This window comes from Talpa europaea (genome assembly GCF_964194135.1).
Source record: "Talpa europaea genome assembly, chromosome: 13".
NCBI lineage: Eukaryota > Metazoa > Chordata > Mammalia > Eulipotyphla > Talpidae > Talpa > Talpa europaea.
Window position 1 is genome coordinate 9,130,629 of NC_140080.1, and position 27,550 is coordinate 9,158,178.

Here is a 27,550-nt window from a genome sequence, read left to right on the forward strand (position 1 = left end):
TGGATTCATTACATCCAAATCTATGCAATATTGACTTAAATTTAACAAGGCATTTTCATGGTTGTATAAGTTGGAAGTTTTCCCTAATTTTCCATTTAAGCTGACTGTTTTTGTAATCTTAACAGTACACCACTTCTATGCCATAAAATGACTGTCAATAGATAAGGCTATTTTTCAGAGACTATACAGCCAAAGAGGCAGGTTAGGTTAACATATGAACAGACAAAAACAAATGGAGCTTTTAATTATATAACAATAGTTATGGTCTCTTATGATACATACTAAATTATATATCAATTCCCTTTATTGTTTGTAGTTACACATTTATAGACAAACACTCAGAACTCCGAAAACGCCATTTAAAAGTAGAAATAAGTTGTCATAAAGCCATGTAAGCAAGTCCTCAATATTTCTTCACAATTATTTGTTAAAAAAACAGTAAATCCATATACTTTATTGCATCCCTATATTCATCTTACTCAGAACTTACATGGTTAGAAAAATTTTAGAGTGCATAAGAATAAGCTAGTTTTAGTTGTGCACTATCTATCTTCAAACGATTTTTAAAAAAGCTTTTCTGTATTGAAATGTGCAAGTGTAATTTAAGGAAAAAAAATCATTGCTTCAAAATAAAGAATCAAAGCAGCTATTACTTATATTATATGGGGAAATTAACATATAAACTATTAATATATAAGTAAAAGTTATTGTTGACCCTACTTATAGAAGGATGTACAATAGTAACAGAAGAGTAAAGCCTTCCGGCTTTTCAATAAGATTGTTCTCTTGTGTATCTAAAACCATTTTATTTATTTGTTTATTTATTTTATTTCTACAAGAGCTGGGGTACAGGCCAGAGGAATGGGAGGGCGAGAGGATTCACCAGAGACAGAGCAAGGAGCAGAACAGGCAGACGGAGCAAAAACACTGCTGAGGGGAGCAGCGGGCAAGACAAGAGAGGTTTGCTGCACCATGTGGGTATCTCCCTGGCCGGCTGATAATCGAACTCGTGCTGCAGAAGCTGCGAACAGCTCCACAGCGCTGCGCTCAACCGACTACACCACCAGGGAGGCCCTAAAACCACCTTTAAAATGGAATATTACTCAGCAATCAAAAAAGATAAACACATGCAGTTTGCAGCAACACGGATGGAGCTAGAAGGGATCGTGCTCAGCAAAATAAGTCAGAAAGAAAAAGAAAAATACCGATGGTCTCACTCATAGCAGGAACTTAGAAAACCTAAATAAGAGACCAGGAAAAAGACTAATCAATACAAAGTAAAAATCAAAATCAACAAGCAACTATAAACCAGAGACACACTACAGGGATTGGGGGGGTGGAGGGAGGGGTGGGGAAAGGAAGGACTAGAGTCAAAATAAGGGGGGGTGCAATTGTATGGGGGATATACCAAAATGAAAATGCATACATTGTGCAAGGATGAAAAAAGATGTAAGAATTATATAAAATAAAAAATTAAAAAAATAAAAATAAAAAAAAAATCCACCCAATATAAAAATGTGAACAGAAACAAGGAATAATAATCATGTTTTCCTATCACTAGACATTACAAACTGTGAAAAAATGTATCTATAGAAATAAATTTTTAAAATACACTCTTTAGGGCTTCCCTGGTGGTGCAAGGGATTAAGCACCACACTATGAAGCAATCTGCAGCCTCTGAAGCACGAGTTTGATCCCTGGCCAGCCAGGGAGCAACCCACATGGTGCGGCAGACCTCTCCTGTCTCTCCTGCTGCTCCCCTCAGCAGTGTATTTTGTCAGTCTGCCTGTTCTGCTCCCCGCTCTGGCTCTGGTGAATTCTCTCACCCTCCCGCGCTTCTGACTGTACCCAGTGCTTGTATAAATAAATAAATAAATCTTTAAAAATAGAAAAAAAAACAAAGCTCAAGAAGAATTTTCCCCCATCAAATATATGGAGTAAAATCCAAATTAATACAAAAGGGGAGCTAACAAACATTTTTGCTTTGGTTATAAGTTATACTTAATTAACAATGGCAGACTTTTTGAATGCACACTATTTGCGAAAGGATTAGGAAACCCTAAATTTTAGTGTAAACCAGTAATGTAAAGAAAGAAAGGCAACTTCATCATAATAAATTGCATTTATAACTAAAGATACTCAACATTAAGTTTTCATGTTAGGGTGATTTAGTCTTATTGAAATGAGGATGAATTAATATTTCATTGATTCATACTAATAGGATCATTTATCTTTGCTCAGTCAAAAATTTAGAAGAGACACATAAGCAAAAACATATTTTGATTTCTACCTTCATCAGGGTAACTATAGGTTTGTCATTTCCTCTTTTTGTTAAAATTAACTGAAAAATACTAATACTAATATATGAGAAAAATACTGACAGATTGCTAGTATACTTCAGTTCCTCTTCCTTTGATTCTATGGAATGAGAATAATACTTCTCAAATAATAATCTTTGGTAATAATTACCAAAGCAGAAATAATTCCACCACTACTAATCTCACCAAGAATAGTAATGACAGTTTTACCAGCTGCTTCTATTTACTGACTCCACATAGAGGTCAGTCAATGTCCTAACTGGGCTGAGTTTTCTTCATGACAATACATTCAAATTTTTATATAAAATCAAGGTTAACTTGGAATAGGTCCTGGGTGAACCTCTTTAGAGTTCATGCATTATGTAAATGTGGGCATTTACAGCACACAATGATTTGAAAATAGTAAGAGAAAAGGGAGAAGAGACATAAAATGAGAGCAGAGCAGAAATGAAGCCATTGCCTCATGATAATGATTACAGTGAACACTGAGTGAGTCTGGTATCTTCTTAAAAGTAAATTGCTATTAACTCACTTGATCCCCAGGAAAAAGCTTACTTCATGACATGCATAAAAAGATATTGGTGCTCAGGTGGTTAAGTACTGGGGTTGCCCAAGGTAGCAGAGTGGGCATCTAAACTTGGTTTGTTCAACTCTTGAGCCCATGATTTTAACCTCTTATCACACAAATAGGAAGAAAAACAGCATCTGGTATTGCTAAAATGGCAACACTGACCCTTTTACTCTATACTTAGCAAAACACTATTAAATCTCCCAATAACTTATGCTTCAAAATTTCAGAATTATGAAAAATGGAATAATGTCAATAGGGGGAAACAAAGCAAAACATTAAATCTTTACTAAGATAAATTTAGAGGCAACTCATCATAAAAAGGAAGAAAAAGGCCTGCCAGATGACAATCAATACACTGAATAGATCAAAAGCAAATTAAAAGGCATGCCGGAGCAAAGATAAAGATTGTATCTTATGATATCAGAGGAACCCATATGTAAAGTGGCCTGTACAATCTGCTTTGATTGTACAGAACCTGGAAGGTTCTGGTTAATCCCTGTTATGGTTTCTTGTCTATCTAACTTGGATTTTCCTGGGTTTTACATTTTATTCACATGACGTACAGGTATTAATAGTTGTATAAATTATTATGAAGCTGGTGACCCGCAATCCACTCCTATCTTTTGCCATATTCCCTTCTCATCTTGTGTGAGACACGGATGCCAAGCACAGACTTGTTACTTAAGCATGAGGTTAAATATGAGAGATAACTCCAGTCCTAAATTAGCTGCTACTTCTCTCGCTATCTCAGCATTGAAGACATTTGCTGATAAAACAAACATACTTGGAAACAAGAACCAGGAACATAATTCATGTTACTGGTGTTCAAGGTGGATGCTGAACCCTGCCAGATACATTGTCACTGAAATGGTCCCCAGGCAGAAGTCAAGGTGCTCAAAGCAGATTGCCCCAAGATTCTCAGAGCAGGCCATCTCAAGATTTTCAGAATTGATCTCAACACTCCTTGCTCTGCAGTGTGCATAATTGCCAAGTCATGAAACCAACTTAATTGCCCATTGTCAGGTGACTGTATAAAGAAATTGTGGAATGCATATTCAGTGGTGTATATACTCTGCAGTCATTAAAAAGATGACATAATTCCTTTTGAGACAAAGTAGATGGACATTAAAATGATTCTAAAATGGATCAAAAAGCAAAAGATAGATATTAGATGGTTTTAGTTATCTGTGAACTACAAATTACAAAAAATATATAATGACAAATCTCAGCAAATAAAATTCTTACATTTTTTGGAAAATATACTGTTTACCATAGAGAACAAAGTATAAGGAGGGAGCAGAGGATGGTAGAGGACAGGGTATTGGCATATGGATGAGTAAAAATGTAACCCTAAGGTTATGAAGATGTGTAAATGACTGACAAACTTAAATAAATGAATGGATAGTTAGATAGATCGACAATCAGACAGGCAGACAGATAGATAAAAAAGACTCTTGCATGCAGATTATTTTGAAATAAGAATAATGCAAGTCCTGGTAACTAAAGAGAAGTTCTTAACCTTCACCTAGTCAAAGAAGCATTCGCAGCTCTCTTTCACTACCCAAAAGAAAGTAAGTGGGGGCTATCATCCAGGTTCAGGTTTATCTATAGAAATGTCCTCTCTGAGAAGCCCATTTCACTTTTCAAACTGAATCAATGGCATTCGCTTCCTGCCTTCTCAGTGCCCCAAACCCTTACCCCATGACCTAGTTTAAGATTTAAGCCCTACTTTCCCAGACTGAAATCAGAACCTGCACAAGCAATGTAGTTCTCCAGGGAGCACATTATTAGATTGATCTTTTCCTCTGCCAACATTTCTAGTGCTGTTTTCATTACCAGACCAGCACAAAAACAATCCAGAAGGGGTGGGAGAATTTTCCCTGCACCCAAAGGGTAGGTTCAGTTGGAAGGAAACATTCTCTCTTCATGAATGTGAAATATATTTAAGTTCTAAAGAATGAGCAGACTGACATGCATTTTAAAGAGAGTTTATGAAAATAGTCCAAATATTCTTGCAACAGTGGTTTTGCAATATACCGGCAAGAGAGACAAAACCAGAAATAACAAGGATGGTAATCAAACCACAAAGATTCTGTGCAGTTCAAGAGCTATCATCAAAACTAAGATGCAACTTACTGAATGGGAGAGCATATTGTAAATAATACATCTGACTAGGGTTAATATCCCAAATATATAACTGTGTATATGTGGGGGTGGCTCCTTACAGCAGTTCCCTTACCTCCCACAAATTCTACTGGCCTGGTCCTGCTACAAGCACAGTTCAATTAAAAGCTTTTCTACCCTTTTCTACCATATCATTGTATTCTACATATGTCCATGTTTAAGTCAATAACAGCGTTTATTGACTTTGTTCTGCTGCAATTTAATTGTGACAATAAGGAGGAGGTTATTCCAGTGTCTTCATTCCACTATCATCGTGCGGGACTCATGATTGACTCCTTAAGAACAAAATTGTTCTTTAGATCATTAAACAGCATTTTAAAAGAATTCTAACAGGTACCAAAGTAGCATCAAAGGTTGAAATGAGCTGCTATAAATTTTGATTTGAAAAGGTCCAAATTGGTTGAGAGAAGAATCTCCCTTTATAAAAATAAGATGAATTCAACATTTTGATGGAGAAAGGCAGATGTATGACCACTGAAATAATGCCCGCTCACTAATGTAAACACAACAGTTTATATTTGAGAAAGGCTGTGAAATGAGACAATGTGACCAAAAATTTCCTTTTAGAAACTTTCCTTTTTTTTTTTTCCACAGTGACTGCAAATATTTTTTAATACTGCTAGAATTAGGAGCAAGAAAATCATCTTTCCTTAAATGTATGCATACTACCTTGTGAACGCAGAGCTACATGTTGTTAGGCGAAACAGTGCAATTTTTCAGTCACAAAAAACACTGATTAGTTGTGGATCTTGGGCAAGTTACTGAATGTCTTTTAATCTAACTTTTAAATGCAGTACTGTTAATATTACAATATTGTAAAGTGCCTACAAACTATATATTAAAAATTCATAATTATTAAATCTCCCCCATGCAAACTTAAACTCCTTTTATTTATACTTCTTCAAGGTAGACTGAATTTAGCCACAACCATTAAGAAATGGGAGAAACTATCTTAACCTAGGGGTAAAGGGTAGTACTTCTTCTTCCTGTGCCATATCACCACTGTTGCCTGAGTTATATTCCCAGCCAGGGAGCTGCACCCACAGCCAGGGTGCAGCAGACCTCTCCTGTCTCACCCACTGCTCACCTCAGCAATGTGTTATGCTCCCCACTCTGTCTCTGGTGAATCCTTATACTCCCTGCACCCCTGGCCTACACCCCAGTTCATATATGCATAAATAAATAATTTTTTTAAAATTTTTAATTTATTTTAAAAGTTTGTAACATTTTCAAAAAAAGCATCATGAGAATTATGTTTTAAAGCAACTAAAGAAAGGCCATTTTTGCTACATTTGAGTTTGAGCTTTAAAAGGGAGCACTATCCAGCTACTGGAACTGGATAAAGATAATCAGTGTGAATGGACACCCAAAGGGAAAGCTACCAGTTCTACTGGTTCACAATTCAATGCTAAATATTTCTTATGAAAATCCTCAAGTGTTTGTATTTTATAGAAGCAAAAGCAGAAACAAAAAAAAAATCCACTCAATTTCCCTATTCCCATTCAAAGTTGACTTAACAATAATGAGTGCCCCAAACTCAGATTTACTACTATCTCATCATAAGACAACTGTCAGGTCTAAATTGAAGGTCCCCACTAGGAGGTTTTTCCTAACTATTACAATCTGAGGGACACAAGACCTGCGAGAAAGTGATTTCTAGTAGATAATTCATAGGCTCCTCAATATTGAGACAGCCAATTATGTGATTCTTATAATAAACATCTGGTTTTGGATTAACAGAGAAGCGACACAATCAGTTAACACATCATATCTTTCATTGTCATAATGAAGACAAAAAACACAAGAATGACAAAAATAGTGTCTTGTGTTAAATAGGATGTTGGAGGGATGCGATTATTAAAGATATAACTTTGTATTTGTTCAGTTATGTTTCTATTTTTTGCATTCATTATAAGAAGATTGGCAGATGGATAGCGAAAAAGAAAAAAAAATATTACCAGTAAATTTATATTATATTTGAAGTTATAAAAATCTTTGTTCAAATGGAAGAGGAATTAGTAGAAAATTGCACTGATATAACAAAATAGAATCAGTTTGATGAAGCCTGATATTAGCCAACCTTAATGCACATGTTGCCTGAATATGTGCGTTTCTAGCAATACATCCTAAATGTGCTGTGCCAGAAACATGCAGCTGCTTGAATTTCAATAAAAACCTCTGAAAACATGAACATCAAATGCTCACTTAATTGTGATACTTTCTAATATTTTAGGGCCACAGCTGAATCACTGCTCTTTGCCCTGGTATTATGTAACAAAGTTAGTGCCATTTATAATTGATGACTGATAAGTGTTTGTTGAACACTAGTTGAACTGAGTGGCGAATGTCTAGTTCTTCCTTCCTTCTGTCCTGATACATCCGTGCATCTGGATGTAATCATATCCCAGACCTTAGCAGAACAGTGATATCTGCTCTTTTGTGACTTCACATCCATTTTTCTCTTGTACATCATATGCAAAGTAAAGTTGATTTCATTGAGTGTTAGCAAGACTTCCCTTATAAATGGTCAAGAAACTACCGAGTTAAAAAAGAAATTTGGGACTGAAAGTTTGTTTCATCATTTTAAATATCATAGTACTCAATGTTCTCTTGACCTACTAGACTGTAATTGTTTTGATGTTTTATTTTTGGAAGTTCATGAATTATGAAGAATGGTCTAAACTAGATTAAATCTTGCCTAAAATGCATTATACATTTCTTCTGCCTGTGCCATAACATTTTGAATGAGTATTATTAAAGATAACCTTTAAAAATAAAAGACTGGGGCCTCCCTGGTGGCACAAGGGGTTAAGACACAACCTATGAAGCTATCTGCAGCCACTACAGCATGAGTTCAATCTCCTGGGGAGCTACCCAATTGGTGCAGCACACCTTCTCCTGTCTCACCCACTGCTCCCCTCAGCAGTGTATTTCAGTCAGTCTGCCTATTCTGCTCCCCACTCTGTCTCTAGTGGATCTTCTCATCCCCCACACCTCTGGCCTTTACCCCAGCTCTTGTATGAATAAATAAACAAATCTTTAAAAAAATTACAAGCATTATGAGAATTTCTTTCGTGCCTCATTTCTCCAAGTAGAAATTTTTGGTCACAATGGACACTTGACTAATAATTATGTATTATACACTGAGGGTCTTATGAATTCTAGCATCTGAAGCAACACAAATCCTATCATTTGCATCTCAAGCTGTGTTCACTGCATACGATGAGGTTGGGAACACACACCTGGTATATAACAGGTGCCTTAAACCACACAGTGACACATCAAACTACAGACTCATAGTGGCAACTGAAACTCTGAACACTGCATCTCAAAGAGGAGGGCACTGTCTACCAGAGTCACACACATGGTAAACGTGTCATCGAACTCCTATACCCACAACACACTGGCTACCAAGGCTTCCTGCTGTATACACAGGCACTGGAAGTATTCACACCATCTGTTTTAGTTTCTTTCCATGCCAGCACCTGGTGCTATATAGATGGGAGATAAGAGTTTTATTAAATCTTTTCATTTTGCCCAGAGACACAGTTTTAAGGGCTTATGTTTAGGCATACCTATGTGTGCAGATCAGCACATTAGTATTTATTCATTATTGACTTAAACCGCTGAAATTTTCCATGACTGATGAACTTCACTGGTGAGATTCTGCTATTAATATATCAAATCTGTATGTTCGTTTTTACTATGAAATGATGTCCATTCCTTTCTCCTTTCCTTCGTTCCTTCCTTTCCTTCAATGTTGTGTTTACTTATAAATACTACTACTAAACTTACTCGTTAGTATATATTCAGGCATTTGAAAGGAATCTGGAGAACTGAGGTTCAATATCCATAAAATAAGAGTGCTATTGGGAAATATAAGCTTTTGCTTCAGAAAACTTACATTGAAGATTAGCATTTAATGCTTATCAAGTAACCCAGAATTTTATAATAGAGAGAAATCATTGTAAAGGAGACCATGATACCAGTTAGACTACTATGTGAACTGCATCACATTATTAAAAACAGTTACTTAAGATCATTGAAATGAAAGTTACAGAGGCCTGGTGGCACAAGGGGTTGACTCAGCACTATGAAACTGTCCATAGCCACTGCAGCAGGAGTTCCATCCCTGCCCAGGGAGCCTACCCACATGGCACAGCAGACCTCTCCTGTATGGCCCACTGCTCCCCTCAGCAGTGTATTTCAATTAATCTGCCTGTTCTGCTCTGCACGCTGTCTCTGGTAAATCCTCTCACCCCCCACCCGTACACATACCTCTAGCCTTCACCCCAGCTCTTGCATGCATAAACAAAATAAATATTAAAAAAATAAATGAAAGTTACAAATGTTAGTTGATAAAATTAGGCAGAATTTAATAGACAAGTATTCTTCAAAAGCCCTTTAAGTGTGATCTGGGATTCTACAGATGGTATGTTAGTCAAGCTTCTTGATTTCACAAGCCATGGAAATTGGCTCTAATTTAGCATCTATTGATATAGCAAATTGTGTAAAAGATACACTATTTCTCTTTTTCTTTATCTTCTCCATTTTTTTCCTCTCTTTCCTTCCCTCTCTATTTCTTCAGCTTTTGCTAACATAGTAAATTTTGAAGAGAAGTTAGATTTAGTACAGAGAAAACAATGACAGATACCCATTGACATGAAATGTTAAACAGCTGGTAGTGAATATCTTTAAAATGACACTACCCATAGCATTTTCTTTAAAACTTAAAAGCTAGTATAATCTCACACATTAAAAATAATCACTACACAAAAATTACACAAGTTTCTCTAAGAGACTGACTTTAGTCTCTACAAATTAAAATGAAAACTGAACAAATGCTATGTGTAGTATTGCATGTCAAGACTATATGGTAGAATAAAGAGATCTATGTGTGAAGTTCTGCAAACACTGACTACAAGAACTGATAGCAAATTTAAACAAGCTATTTTCACAGTTTCACAAACTGTGTAAGAGTATTCCTTGGGGAAATACTAAGTCTTTGTTGAATGTGTGATAACTTGAATTTCAATCAGATATCAATTTCCTGCCAAAGAATTGTCTGTGTTATCTAATATAGTTACTTTCATGGCAAAACCTATTACATTTAAAAGGTCAAAAATTTGGATGCATCTTCTTTTATTGAATAAGCATTAAATGGGTTGTTATACATGGAAATTTGTTTTAAAGCATACAAAGACATTTTGTTCCTATAGCTATTAGACTTATTTTCATAAAAAGAAATTTATTTATTCATACAGGACACTCGGACTTATGGATTGCAACATTGATATTGACCAGTCAACTTATGCAGCACTATCCTGGAAATGTCTCTCAAATAGAGACTGGAAAAAAAACAGATCCAAAAACATCTTTCCTAGAAAATTATATATTAAATAAATTACTTTTCTGAGGATTATGATTCACCTCTGAAATCATGAATAGTATATCCTAAAATAAAAGGTACCATGATCTTTAGTAAATCCCATTTAGAATTGGGATTTATCCTAACAGAGACTGCATAGAAAGAGTCGCTGTAGACAGATAACAGGTATCTGAAATGAAAACTGGGTGGACATGAAAGCTTTTTGTTCATTTTTTCAAAATGTGAGACTTTCCCACAGATAGTGATAATATGCAAAAGTGATTGTGGTGATATGGTGGATAAATTTTATTTCATGCCCCTAAACAGATCCATTGGTAGTGGCTGCTATGAAACTGTAGACAGAAGGTAGCCAAGCTACATTAGAGAGAGCACCCTAAACCATGATTGATATACATGATATCTACTGTAGTTGCAGCAAGGGGCAGCATTGAAACATTTGCAAGGATTTAATATTCCTGAGTTCAACATTGGCAGTATACCTAATTAAGGCACTTGATCCAGTGATAGTGCAATATTACGGCTAAATGAAACACTGGCCGTTGTTTATCATTACCTGCCAAGTGCATTTATTTCTTAAATTAAACGTCTATAATAGAGTGTGAGACTGTCAGCACATTGCAGGGTGCTTTTTAGTACTACTAGTCTCTGTCCTATAGATGGCAGAGCAAACTGCCCCTCTTTACCCCTCTGAGATGTGCTAACCAAAGAAAGAGTGTCTTCAAGTATTGCCAATATTCCGTGACAGTCAAAGCCAGCCTGGGTTGACAGTCCTTGTCCTGCAGGTATAAAGGCAAACAGGCAGATTCCTTATAACTGGCACAAGCAGCAAAGTAACAATTCAGGGGGTATAAGGAAAATAAGAAAACTTAAAACCTGGGGAAATAAACACATCTCTGAAATTTTAATAAGTTTAGACTCACTTTAAAAATTAAAATGCAAAAATTTTCCACTAACCTTGAATTGAAAATTTACTTCTGAGAGAGAAATAAGACTCATGAAAGTTCAAAAACACACAGTTGAAAAAATTCAAAGAGAAATAGCATCTGTTTTTATTGCTAACATTGTTACCAGAAAGACATAATTCAAAGAGATAATTTCAGTGGGACTTGTAGAAGAATCATTATGTAAGAAGTTAAACCCACAAACCTTTATATGCAAAGGAATATGGTAAAGTAAAAGAAATATAAATATAAGAAAATATAATAAATAATGAGAATGGGGGAAATTAAGCACATGGCACATTGTAGCTAGTAGAGAAATATTGCAGGTTTATGTTAGAAACTATACTGTTTGGGTATCCCTGCTGGCCTATAGGTTAAGACTCAGAGCTCTTATGTCATCAGCATTGCAGCCTGAGTTTGAGTCCCAGCCAGGGAGCTAACCCACATGTCCTAGCAGACCTCTCCTATCTAGCCTGCTGTTCCCCTCAGCAGTATATTTCAGTAGATCTGCCTGTTCAGCTTCCCAATCTGTCTCTGGTGAATCATTTCACCACACCCGACCTATGGCTTATACCTCAGTTCTTCCAGTAAAAAAAATAAATAAATAAAATGCAGATAAGAGTTAAGATGCTTTTTTAAAAAACTATAATATTTAATAAAAAGAACTAAAAACTAAAGAACAAAGAATTCTAATACATATATATATACACACACATATGTATGCTTATGTTCACTGGTGTAATGCAATTATTACATTATAAGCACATAATCACTAACCACAGTAAGTAAACATAAAAGGTAATAACAAAGATAAAATATAACAGCAATATGAGAAAATACTAATATGAAAATGGAGAGGATACAGAGGACCATTTGGAAATTTTACCAAAACAAAGAAAACACCAAAATGAAAAGTCTTCAAATAAATAATGAATAATAATGATTGATGATGACAGCAGACCAACTACTACTTAAGAGATATGCACTATCTATATACCACTATGCTACATAATTTTACATATAAACTTAATGTTCAAAAGAACCAAGTGAAGTAGATACTCCCAACACATGCACATTACAGACAGCTGCTATTTACTAAAATGGGTGTTTGGTCTCTGTGTGGACAGGGACAGCGTTTGTTTAAGGAGAGTGAATTGAGCACTTCCTCTGCTATACTACACTTATTTATTTATTTATTTATTTATTTTAAAGATTTATTTATTTATTTATACAAGCACTGGGTACAGTCAGAAGCACGTGGGAGGGTGAGAGAATTCACCAGAGACAGAGTGGGGAACAGAGCAGGCAGACAGAGGAAGTACACTGCTGAGGGGAGCAGCGGGAGGCAGGAGAGGTCTGCACACCGTGTGGGACCCTCACCCCGGTGGCCAGGAATCGAACTGGCACTGCAGAGACTGCTGGCAGCTTCGCAACCCAGTGCTCAACCACTGCACCACCGGGGAGGCCCTGCTATACTGCATTTAAATGCTTTTGCATGGACTTGTTCATCTGGAAAGCTCTGCTGAGGTCTGAGCAAGACTCCCATCCTTACTTTATTCAGGCCACATATTCTTAGGGACCTTCAGTACTACACTATTAAATACAGCACATGTGCCACTTCTTACACCATCAGATATTTCTTTATACGTATATGTCGCTCTAATTAATTGAGGCAGGGCTGGTATCTCTCCATCTTTTATGCCTAACTCCTTTCATAGGGTGTTACTAATTAATAGACAGTAAGAATTTTCCCAATTAATGAATTAGTTAATTCATTAAGAAATGAAAAGAGAAAATGAGAAAACATCTAAAAGGGAATCTTGGTGAAATCAGAAAACAAAACTGTGGATTTTTAGAGCTGACTGTGCTTCACAAGACATCAAAGAAGACCTAGTCTTCTACTGAGGTGAATGATCTGGATCATGTTTTTGGTGCTTTAATATGAATGATTTATTAGGACCAAATAAAGATGAAGGAAGAAATCAGAGTCATTGAACAGTTCACCAACCTATAAAAGTGAGATTTTTTTCCCCCAAATTTTAGTCTCAATGTTACACTACCTGAATGTTATTTAAAAGTGGCATGCTAGAAGATGGTGATTCCTCATAATCTGCTGCTTACAAAAAGCTGTTATGTTCAACACTAAAAACAAATTTCGTCACTTCGCAAAACAAAGGTGCTGGAGTAAAAAGTCTGTGACTGTGCTTTGGTATTGCAAATTACATTCTTTTTCAGGCCACGATTAAATGCACTTGAGTCATGTGGCTTGAATCCCGGGGGAGAAGACTGACTTTGAAGCTCACTGACTTTCCTGTTATTGCATCCTTTTCAAACATAATATGCGGCACTCCACTTTTCATGTTACTGAGTTTGTTTTTTTCTGAAGAAGAATTTGACTTTAATTCCCTTTACTCAAAACAGCCCTGTCTTAATGAAACCCAGAGTAACATTTAGCCCATAGTTGTACAGATGAGTGATCCTGGTTAACTTTCAGATAAAATGTTACTACTTATTCCGGAAGGGTGGCAACTTGATCCTTTGCTACTACAATTATACATTTATATATAATTTTATATCATATATAATATATAATATGTACAAAATAATGTGCAAAGGTAATAAATGCACTGATATATAAACATATAAATATATATTAATTCATGTATGTGGTATATGAAATAATATATAAATTAATATATCACTGTACATATTTAATTATATATATGTATACATTAATATATGTGAAGTACTATATAAATATATTTAATTATAGGAGTATATTAATCTATATATTAAATTATATATAAGTATATATAATTAAATATATATGCACTATATACTAAATATATATACACACATACACCTACACACAATACTGACACATTGCCTAAGAAGGAATTCAATATAGTACTTTTAATTTTGAAACATGATTTTTTCATCTATGTTATACAGAATGGCTGATCTGTGTTTCTCTTGGGGAATTGTGCCTTATGGGATTTCCTCAGAATATATTTGAAAGCTTTGAGTCATTTCTTTTCAGCACATATTTATAGTTGCTTCTGAGTTTCATGTTTCCATCCCTTTTCTATATTTTGTTTTGGAAAATTTAAATTCAGAAGATATTAAATCATTATTCATTATTTCCTGTGCATTTAATATATTGGTGTACAATGATGTGAAGAAATAATATCACAGAAATGGCTGAAATAGACATAGATAGTCTTTCATTTAAAATAAGTATTTATTTATTTATTTATTTTTTTTTTTAAAGGCATGTATTTTTTATTTATTTGTTTGTTTGTTTGTTCGTTTACACATTCACTGGGTACAGTCAGAAGCGCGGGAAGGTGAGAGAATTCACCAGAGCCAGAGCGGGGAGCAGAGCAGGCAGAAGGACCCAAGTACACTGCTGAGGGGAGCAGCGGGCGGCAGGAGAGGTCTGCGCGCCATGCGGGACCCTCCTCCGGTGGCCGGGGAGCAGCCGGGGATCGAACCGGCGCCGCAGAGGCTGCGGACAGCTTCGCAACCCAGCGCTCAACCACTGCGCCACCGGGGAGGCCCTAAAATAAGTATTTTTAAACGTTGTATGCTGTTGGAAGAAATTTAAACAGATGGAGCCACCACTATGCAAAACAATATGGACATTGCACCAAAAAAAAAACAGAAAAAGAGTTAAGAATAGAAATACCCTTCAATTCAGCTATTCCATACCTGGAAATTTAACCAAAGAAGATGAAAACACTAATTCTAAAAGATATACGCACCCTCAAGATTATTGCAACACTATTTATTCTAGATAATATATGTAAACAATCTAAATGTCCATTAACAGAGAATGGAAAAAAGATGTGTGCACAATGGAATACTACTCTGTGACTAAAAAAAATAAAAAAAAGGGAAATCTTGCCATTAGTGACAATATGGATAGAACTCAAGGGGATTATGCTACATAAAATAAGTCAGATGGAGAAAGATGAATGCAATATGATTTCACTCACATGCAGAAGATAAAGAAACAAAGAAAATAAAGAAAAAATCTCTTAGAATTTGATGGCAGGTTTGTGGCATTGGATGGAAACTAGACTTTTGGTGATGCTCATATCATAGTATAATATATACAGATGCAAAAATATGCATATGTATACCTGAAACGTGTAATGTTTATAAACCAATGTTACCTTGATATAAATTAAATTAAAATAAATATTTCTAAGGTGTACTCATTATAAATATGCATACTATATACCAGTGAAACTGTCTATTTCAATGCCTATAATTCTTATCATTTAAAAAATGAGAGGCACGGAAGAAACAATGTAATTTTAAGTCCAAATACTGTCTGAACATGAATGTGGACATACCATTTCACTTTTGCTATGAGTTTTCCTTTAATTTACCTGCTGTCTTCTAGTCCTACCCTCAGGACAAAACAAAGCCCCCATCAGCACCCCCAATATGCTCCTAACTATATGCATATGTGTACACACACATCTTACGAAAAATGAGTTACCTTTGCTTTTCCAGCTCTGCCTTTTAACCAAAACTTTTAACCGAAATAAAAGACATTTAAACTTGGTCTTCTTTTCCTTTGGATCTTCAGTATGACTAGATGGACTCTTTGGTGTCATGTATGTATATTAAATTTGTCACACTCCTTTATACTGCATCTAGATCTGTTAACCAAAATAATATTTTTTGAAAGATTTATTCATGCATACAAGAATTGGGGTACAGGCTAGAGCTTTGGGGGGTGAGAGGATTCACCAGAGACAGAGTGGGGGACAGAACAGGCAGACTGACTGAAATACACTGCTGAGGGGAGCAGCGGGCAAGTCAGGAGAGGTCTGCTGTACCATGTCCCTGTGTGGGGATCGAACTTGTGCTGCAGAGGCTGTGGAAAGCTTCATAGCGATGCATCATAACTCCTTGTGCCCCCAGGGAAGCCCCAATCAAATAATCTTTAAGAAAAATAAACATGCTTGGGCCTCCCTGGTGGCGCAGCGGTTGAGCGCTGGGTTGCAAAGCTGCCTGCAGCCTCTGCGGCACCGGTTCGATCCCTGGCTGCTCCCTGGCCACCAGAGGAGGGTCCCACATGGTGTGCAGACCTCTCCTGCTGAGCCCACTGCTCCCCTCAGCAGTGTACTTCAGCCCTTCTGCCTGCTCTGCTCCCCGCTTTGGCTCTGGTGAATTCTCTCACCTTCCCACGCTTCTGACTGTACCCAGTGCTTGTATAAGTAAATAAATAAATCTTCAAAAAAAAAAAAAGGAAAAAAAGGAGTTAAAAAAAAAAGAAAAATAAACATGAGTACTGAAAGAGAATTTTCATTAAAATTGAAATAATGAAATTGCTGAAAGTTATTTATATAACTAAAATTTATATTTTCTTTCAATTGTCACTTAGGAATCAGAAACAAGAACTCTAGGGGGATGTTTTCCTCAGATTCTTCTATACTGGAATATACTGCTCCAATATACTCTAGACCTTTTCCACTAGTGTCCCCTTTGCTCAAAACTTCTACGAGGCATAGCAGAGGGGGCTTTTTCCTTGCATTCAGAGCGCATCTGACACTCATGGCATGCTATCAAGATGATAGTTAAACATACTGAGTTCCTATTTATGTCTTCATCTATAAAGACCCTCAAGTATTTTAATATTTTAATAATTATCAAATTCAGAACAATTATGAGAAGTCCCAGGAAAATAGGAGTTTGTTGCTGTGAAACAAAAATGTTCTAAATTTAATGCATCGATACATTCTACATAATATAGAACAGTGATGGAATGTGATCCTTCAGCTACTTCACTAGGTTGGTCATAAATGTAAATTTGTTACCAGATGCTTTAAATGAGGAACACACATTCATAGATATGTAGGGTATTCAGGCAAGAGGGCAAGTGCCTAGTTCTGTTATTGCCTCACAAGGTAGCACTCAAACTTTCATTTTATGGAGTAGGGCAAGGTTCTGATTAAATAATTACCTTGAGAATTGATTCCCCTGTCAGGGTTGCCACAAATCGTTGAGCTCACAAAAAAATGGTGCTTAGTTTTATGAATTCACAAATACCTACTCAGCATGAGAAACCAGCTCATTACTGAAATTCTGCTCAGCAAACTTTGGCCATGCTGAGGGAAGTTTTTTATGTGGAGTTCTATTGGTGATGGAATAGGAGGGCTTCCACCAGCCAGCTTCTAGAGTAGGATGGCCTCACTTTTGACAGAGCATAAACCTTCAAGAAATCCAGTCTCTTGAATCAGAAACCAGGACCAAATGTCAGTTTTCTCACTTTTATTATAGTCAATTGGGGAAGTTTTGTTCTTCTCCTAGTTCTGCTACATGTACCAAAGTATGAATAATAAACTAAAATGAACATCAGTTTTATTAGGAGAGCAAAACTATTTTGGTGATTTAAGAATTTTATATTATTTAGTTCTTAAGAGAATCTTTTCTAAGAATATGAAATATCAAAAACCAATGAACACGTTACCGCAAATAGGAAATAATATGTTTGTTGTATTTCGATACAAGTAAACTGATCAGTATCTTTCTGGAACTAACAATGATTTAAAAAAAATCAATAACTAAAAAAGACTGCAAAATAGCAAATTCAGGTTACATATTCCTTTAAACTTACTAATGATTCATAATGAGGAAATGGAATAATTAGCTCAAACGAGAGTTAAAAGCAAAATTACTAGTGACAGTTAAAGAAAAAGCTTGAGAAAATTCCATAAAATCCACTCTCATCAACTATTCTGCTTGAAAATTATTAAAAGTGCATTTACATTACTGAAGCAACTTTTAACTGTGAAATGATGTAACTTTAGAGCTTGAAGTTATTATTCTACTACATTAGGTAGCATATGAGAAAAGAAATTAGTGTCTATAAGACTAAACGAAGCAGTTGGGCACACCACCTATATTTTATGTTGCACAAAAGAAGCATATTCTAAAATTTGCAGTGCAGTATATTTAAAAATTTAATAAATTAGTGAGGTTACAGTTTAGTTTTGAAATGACAAAATACAGACTCAGTGTTTAAGGTAGGGTTCTGATTGATAAATTCCTTTTCTACATTGTCTATAGTGTGAATGTAACATTCTATAGCAGGTTATGCTAAAGGCTTCCTCAGCAGCATTAAAGCATTTCACAGAGAGGACTGTACCAGTATGCTGTGCAACACGGAGTGGGCATCTAGGAATATTTAGGGAATGAAAGGAGTGGACTAAAACATGAAGAAAGTAAAAAAAAAACCAAAAACAGAAACAAAATCTCATTCCTTCAAAAATACCATCACAAATATAATTTCATGATGTAATATTTACTGGACTCATTTTCATTACGTACATAATGAAAGTCTCAGAAAGAAGAAAATGTAACAGTTTCTAAGCTCTGACTAATGCCAGGCATTAGTTTCATTTCATTTCAATCCATTCATTCACTCTTCATAAGACACCTACAGAGATTCTATCCCTCTCTCCATTTTATAAATGGCACAATCAGTGATGAAGTGTTTCTGGGCACAGAGCTAGGGTTAGAAGAAGAAGGACTTGGAGTCACATGGTCTGATTCCAGACCGTCAGTGAACAATTAACAATACAGAAGATGCATGAGATTGCCTTCTCATCTAGAATCTATATACAATGATCTGAGGGGAAAGTGATTATATAAATTTTATACTGAGGATCTCAAACCTGGAAATAATAAGAAACAAACTGAATTCTGCATTTGATTTATTTTTACAAATGTTTCCTATAGTATCAAAATATACATACATGTATATTTAATTTATACTAGATAATTCGTTGAATACAAAGTTCCCATAATTCATTTCTCAATTTAATATAAATTTTCTGTAACACATGAAATGCCCCCTTAAGCAATATTGTCTTTGATACTTTTTTGCTCACATATAACATTGAATATTGAGCATCTTAATAGATTCCTGAGATGGAATGTTAAGGAAAAATTAACACAGGCCTTGTCTTTACAGAGCTTACAGCTTAACTAAAGGGAAAAATAGATACTAATTAAATGTCATTATCTCTGAGAAATGTTGACAAAAATATAGAACCACAGAATGAGAACATGCTAGGGAAATAAGGGATAGGGTATAGCAATAGTTGAAGTCAAATATGTTTGCATATAGAATAGATGAGCTAAGGTGATATTGAAATTCATTGTCATTATTTAAAATGATAAATAGGATGAAAAGAAGAAAGTATCTCAGATAACCTGGAAAAGTTCCCGATGGCTTCATCATCAATACTGTGGGCAAACAAAAGACAAGAGCTGAGAGCAAAAGTGAATATACTATAAAGTTAAAGAGGAGTTACCCTTGTTAGATTTTTTATGCCTCTCTATAGACTTAGGCCTTTAAGAACAAAGGGGAAGAATTAAGGATGTTTTTGTCAAGAAATTTACATTATCAGATATGTGTTTAAAAAATTATAGCCTGACTGCAGAGTGGAGAATGTATAGGATTAGGGCAAGACAAGATAAAGGAAGAAATTTCAGAAATTATAAAAGCCAAGTAAGAAACAATAGCTTGTATCTACAGTGGCATGGTAGATAAAGAAATTTAAAGGATTTTGATATGGGAAATTAACAGCACTGGTTAAAGATTATGGGTAAGATGGACATTATAAAAGATACAAATGAATGTATTTTGATGAAATTCACTGACACAGATAATACTGGAAGATAACAAGTTGGAGAAGGCAGGATTGGGGAGCTTGATAACATTTGATTTTGCATAGGTTGAATCTGAAGAGGCTTTTTCAATGTATCAACTAAGTGTTTTTGTATATCAAATAAGAGGGAGAGATGTCAAATATATAAATGACTATACTGGTTTGAAATGCCAAAGTAACATCTGGTTTAGAGACATAAACTTATAAACAATCCTCATACAAAAGATGACATCAGTTGTGTTCAAGGTTTAAACTAATAATTACAAAATATGGACCAAGAAGGAAAAAGATCAAAGGCTGAATGTTTGTTTTCAGCACAGTCTAAAAATGAAGATTCAGAGAGGATAGGGTAATGAAATACCAAAGAAAAGTAGATTTTCAGAAAGAATGGTCAAAACTGGCAGATACTGTCAAGAGGACAATTAAGATCAGGATTAAAAAATACATCAGTTGAATGCACAGTATGGTAGCATTTTGTGTCTTGGGATGGGAACTCTTCTTGAAATGATTAAGGCAAAATGAAGTCAAAGTCAATTTTTGCATGAGTGGGGAGAAATAATATAGAGAAAAATTTATATTAACAGAGGAAAAACTGATGCATAGTTTTGTGCATTTGACAATCAATTTTAAAATCAATTGGTTAGCATCTTTACTGTATAATATCAGTAAGAAGACTACATCGTATAACTTTTTTTACACAATTTGAATTTATTTTACCTAAATAAATTTATTTTACCTAAATAAAATAGGTCAAACTGCATGTAGTCCTAATATAAATACAGCATTTTGTCCAACGTGTAAAGAAAATGAAATATAATTGAATGAAACAGAATATATCAAAGTAACTTACAAGAAATGAAAGTAAATATCATTTCCACTTTCAGTAATGTATATCCAAATTATGTATTGAGGGAAAGAGTCACAATGTAAAATTTATATCTTATAGCGGGTCATGGGCAAAAAAAAAAAAGCACATTTTACTGGAGCACATAAAATTAATATATTTTCTTAGTCATTTATTTCCCATGGATGGAAACGTTCATGAGCTCGTTATTTTCCTGTATTTCAAATTTTTAAGCAAATAGTCTACATAATCCTAGTCGATAAACAAGTTCTTTAATCAGATTTAATATCAAATTATCAGCATTTAAGCCAAGAAAACTAAAGGGTTGTTTTGTTAAAACCTGTTGAAGTAAAAATCAGTAACAAATCTCTTATTTTATTTTTAAGGGCTCTTTGTCATCCAGCTTAATGTGATTTAAAATATTTATCTGTGGTTTTCTAGGATGTTAAAATAAAATGAGGACATGTCTTATTGTTGGTCAACAAAGGAAGTTTCTCCTCTGTACTTTTACCCATAAGCTTGTTAATCATTCTAAGGCTCTTGTCAAAAGGACAATGTGGCTTAGTGATGCAATTTTGGCCATGGAAATCTGGCTTCTACATTTTGCTTCGTGACTTAGGAAGTAATTTAATTTCATTGGTGGCATTTTCCCCAGTTTCAGAGCATTGCAGTGATAGGAGTCTATGTGATTCTTCCTCAGCAATGACTGAAGATAATCCCAATATTTCAAAGGGAATTCTGGAGATGGTGAACAATACTAGATGACTGTAAATGTATGATCTACTGGCAGCACACAAATCAGTAGCTTATATATTGATAGAATGTAACTCCAGAATGATTTCTACTCCTCTGTTACCTCTTGCACTTTTATCTGTTTCATCTCTGGACTAAGTCTTTCACAATTTATGTGATTGCCACAGTTTCATTTCATGTTCATAAAACTGATATCAGCACTCTGCTACCCCTTTCAGTCTGGATTCTGAATTGAGGGTTCTCTGAGCTGGAGTCAGTCCACACCCACCAACACATTAAGAATGGCAAGGAGGTGGTGGTGGTTCTATCACTGAGATTCTGACCTGCTTGTAACCATGAAATAGAAAAGGAAATATAACACTCATTATAGGGGGAAGGCATGCATGCTTGATGAATTGCATATGTACATGGACGGTGAGTTGCATGTGTCAGTTGCATGTGTTATGAGTTGCATGTGTGCATGTACGATGAGTTGCATGTATCCATAAAACTTTTATTTAGGAAAAACTTCATAAATTTCTTTGGTCTTTTTCTGAAAGACCAAATTACTTGTCAAAGTCTTGTAGGGGAAAGAAAAAGAAGGAAAGAAATTAGTTTCTCCATTAAAAAATGCTAAGAATTTGGAAATTTCTCCCTTAAGAGAGTATACTCCCTCCTCCCCCCAGCTTTCATGATAGAGAATTTCACTTGATATATAATGTGCAGTTGACAGGTTTTTTTATTATTTGAAAAACTTGCAAATTCTTCCTGGACCTCATGATTTCATAGGAGAAATTCACTATCATTTGAATTGTTTTCCTGCTGTATTCAATGTAAGATTCACTTTTTTGTCTCTAGAGTTTGTAGGTTTCATTATAATGTGCCTTGATCTCAATTTCTCTGCGCTTTCCTCTGCGGGATTTTGTTCAATATCTTAAATCTAGAAGTTTATGAATCTTTTTTGCCAAAACCATTAATTCTATGAAGATTATTTCAGTCCTATTTGTCTCTTCAATTTCTGGGGCTCCAATTATTGAACTATTAGATCACTTGCTGTTTTCTCATTGGTCCCAAAAAATCTGTTCATTTTCCTATTCATATTTCATAAGTTCTTTTGATCTGTTCTTGAGTTTACAGGATTTATTCTCTATCATCTCCACCCTACTTACTAATGAATTCATCCTGCAATTGTTTGTTTTTTTTTATTTTCAGCTATTGTATTATATTGTATTTTATGAGTTTATTATTCCATTTGCTTTTTTTAAAATGATTTTTTATTGTTGAGATTTTGATTTTTATATCTGTTTCAATAGATTTGTAATTGTGTGTTGAGATTTTTTTATGTCTGACTAAAATACTTGCAAGATAATTCCAATAAGTGAGTCATCATTTATATTTCTAACATTTTAGCAACAGGATATCCTCAATCCTTCCCCATTTTATTACAGTCCCAAGACATGGACTAGGTCCCTTCACCAGAGAATATGCACCGAAGGTTAATGACTCCCGTCTGAATTGGTATAGGTGGTTTTTGCTTCTGATATTGCTATTGAGGCAATTTTATGAGTGAAAGACCTTGAGAAGTATTTCCTTTCTGGTAATGAGTTCACATTGATCTTACGCATTTAACAAATCATATTGCTCACCCTACTTTTTAATAGTGTGTGGTTTTATCGATTACCAAGGTTTTCTCTATATTGACATTTGGCACACCAGATGTCAGGCTGAGTTAGCAACACAGTCAACCCAGGACACAGGAGGTAACATAGGAGCCAGAAAAAACCACAGGGCTGCTGCTATGTAAATGTGACTTAATAAATTTGACCCTTCCAAGCATCTATCCTTACCCCTGGGACCCACAGCCACTTTCATCTTTTTTGTTCCATAGCAGAGAAAAAATCTCATTACATTTGTTATCTATATCCTCCACTAGTATCTAAACTGAGATGTTTCTAGCATTTTCACTGAGATGTTTCTATCACCTAAATGAGTGATTGGCACATAGTGGCCCACTAAAAAAAATATTTTTTGAATAAATGGAATATTTTTCTTGTGATGAAATTACTAGTTTAGAGGAATTCGATAAAAGAAAATGATTAGAGGAAAAATTGCTGAAAATGAAAAAGTAGTTATATCTTAATTTAAGGACAAGGAGAAGAATCCAAACTGGTGGATGAACCGGGACCAGCAGAGAGGAATAAATAAATTAAAAACAATAGAAGTCACAGGTCAAAACAAAAAGGAATCCTAAAGTGAAATCTATGGTCAGTAGAACAAAATGTTCACAGTGGTCAAGAATAGAAAAATGTCCCCATTGCATTTGGCACTGGGTAGTGCTGTTCTGCACCAACAAGAGCAATTTCATTGCTGTGATTCAAGTGATGCCAAAAATTGGTTTCTAGAGGAGTGAGTAAAGGTCTACCCATGCACATCTAATATTTCCTCGGAAAATACCTAGTTCTGAAATCACTATTGTTGTCCCCAAACTGGTAACTCTGGAGATGAAGTATGCACTTCCTTAAAGTATTTCACTTTAAGGAAAAATATATCACAATCTTGGGCTCCCTGGTGGTGCAAGGGGTTAAGCACCACACTATGAAGTAGTCCACAGCCTCTGCAGCATCAGTTCGATCCCCGGCCAGCCAGGAAGCTACCCACATAGCACAGCAGACCTCTCCTGACTCACCCGCTGCTCCCCTCAGCAGTGTGTTTCAGTCAGTCTGCCTGTTCTGTTCCCCACTCTGTCTCTGGCAGATCCTCTCACTCCCCGCATCTCTGGCCTGTATCCCAGCTCTTGTATGCATAAATAAATAAATATTTTAAAAAATATATACCACAATCTAATATCACTTTTAAGAATGTGATGCAATCCTTAACAGAGCTGCCTTTTTCCGTTAATTAACAGAATGGTATTTTCAGCACATCATGATTTAGTGCAGAAGCTATTTTTCTCTTTTAGAGTGCAATTTCTTCCTTTTTTTCTCTGCAGAGTTCTCTGCTATGTTTTACATCCTGAAAATGAAAACATATTTTCATAATGTAAATGTAAAATAAATAAAGCGAGCAAGCAACTATGGGCTAATTGCTGCTCATTCACAATTTACATTTAGTATTAAGAGTGTTTATATTTGAAGTCAGGGCAGCACTTCCTAGAACAGTCTCCCAGTTTCCACAAGAGATACTTAGACTGAGGACTTAGCATTACCAGAGGTTTAGTTGATGTCTCAAGAGGAATTCAAGAAAGAAAGGAGCTAGACAGAGAGGAGCATAATTGCTCTAAAAAGGGGCATCTAACTGACTCACCAATAATGTAGGAGTAAGAATTAATAGGACTGACCAATAAAAAAGCTTCTGAGAAGTATTTCACACATTTTCATTGGCTTAATGAATCATGAGGACATTGATGACTTTAAACAGAATAAAAGGCAAGCAATAACATTATTATCAGTTTCAGGCAATAAAATAGGCTACATGAGTTGCTTTTTGTGTATGAAAATAGTATCACTTGGGGCTCCCAGATAAAAGCTGAGGACAGCCAGTTAAATTTGAAGTTTAAGTAGATACTGAATAGGGCCTCCCTGATGGTGCAAGGGGTTAAAGTCTCAGTGCTGTGAAGCTATGGACAGCCATGTGGGTCAGCTCACTGCCTGGGTATGAACACCTGCCAACAATGGTTGTAGTAAAATAAATTATAAGAATACCATGGTAAAACTTCTTAATAATGTTACAAGAAAAAATGTTACTAATGGCTCACAATAATGAGTTCAGAGATAGAAGTCTATATATTTCAAAATTTAAATATCATAAAAATAGTAACATCAGTTAAAAAGGATGACTTGTATAAGTAATGATATTTTGAAAACATGATCATGTGAGAAAAATAAAGCTATATAAATGGATGTCTAGTGCATTAAAGGCCAAAAATATGGCACAGATACCCATAAAGGTAATACAGTGAGAAGTAGGAAGACAAATATGACCTTAGAAAAGTGATGTATTGAGTATGTTCAGTTAGCACCAACTATAAGGCAAAATTCTGAATGACAAAATTAACAGAGAGAAGGCACATTGTGGAGAAATATTTTCAACATTTAAAACTCACAAGAAACTAGTATCTAGAACATATAAGAAATTCCTACAAATCAATGAAGACAAAGTAAGAAAAATAAGTGATAAAAATTGTACAAAGGAATTCAATAGGTGACTCACAAAAGCAGAAATGAAAAATGGATAACAAGTAAATAAATGTATCTTCTACCTCTACTTTCTGTCTTTGGAAACATCTTAGCACTTAACATTGAATAAAAGTGTAGACTAACTACATGAAATGGAATAACATTTTAAATAGAAGAATCAGTGTCATTCTGAGATGTCTTCAAACTAGAACAAAATTAAAACACGATGATGATTACAAGGAAACAACATTCATACCAAATTATTCAATGCATAATTTTAGCTATTATTTTGACTTCTACTCTGATCAATCAGTTTTCTTGAGAATCTTTGGTTCCTAGTAAACAGCATACCATTCTTCTAAGGCAGATTTTTGTAAGTATTTATAATTAAGGAAGTGGAGACATTGTTAATCAAACACAATCAATCAAGCACAGTTGATTGTGTTTAATTAGACCCAAGAATAGAGAAAAAATAAATATTAATGTCAAACTAAGCTCCTTCTTATAGGAGACAGAAATGTCCAAGATAATGACTTGATTCAGGTCCCTAAACACTAATAAGACCTCTTCCTCACCATTGATTTCATTCTTTTAAAGTAAAAAATAATGTATTGTACACTAGTATGATCATGTGTGTAAATAAACCACACATAACAATATGTCCTATTGCCACTGCATTTATTGTCAAATTACTGAAATGTTTGAGTCGTCACAGTTAGAAGAAGCAATCTTACATTCCATAGCTTTTATCCTAGTCTTGATATTAATACCCTTTTCTTGCTTTACATTAGACCTGAATAATAAGTTATTTTGCCATTCAATAAGCAAAGCACTGAAGTCTTTTAAATGTGTGTACCTCCTTGCTTTGCTCCTTTGATTTCCTATGTGTCACTTGCTAATTCCAAGCTACAGTATTATGTTTAGCACCATTCATCACATCATCTCTGCAAATGTGGATACAACTTCCAAAATTAGGGTGTACCATATAATACAAAAGCAAACTATCTAACCTTTCAGAAATAAGGAGAAATGTGAAATGTCAGTGACATACTGGGCAGAAGGAACAGTAAGACCAGCAGGCCATTTAATTTACGTTATCCCCATAGTGCTTTTAAAAAATAATTATGCCATTATGTGATTTTAGCTTCTACTATGTCATAAGTGTCTTACATCTCAAATCATTAATTAAAACAGTTCAAGAGCAGGAAACTGGCTGATTTAGTGTAAGTACTTTAAATCTAAAATGGGCTTCTTCTAAACTATACCAAGGCTAATAACTTAGAAGTTATTCTCCTTTTCTTATACTGACTGAAGATTGAATAGGTGGTAGAAGTAAGACATAGTTAAGATAGATAGGGTTAGGGCCTCCCTGGTGGCGCAGCAGTTGAGCGTGGGGTTGCAAAGCTGCCCGCAGCCTCTGCGGCTCCGGTTCGATCCCAGGCTGCTCCCTGGCCACTGGAGGAGGGTCCCACATAGCGCGCAGACCTCTCCTGCCACCCGCTGCTCCCCTCAACAGTGTACTTCGGTCCTTCTGCCTGCTCTGCTCCCCGCTCTGGTGAATTCTCTCACCCTCCCGTGCTTCTGACTGTACCCAGTGCATGTATAAACAAAAACAAAACAAATAAATAAATAAATAACATGCCTCTATATAAAAAAAAAAAAAGATAGATAGGGTTCTGTTGCACAAGGATGATCATATGATT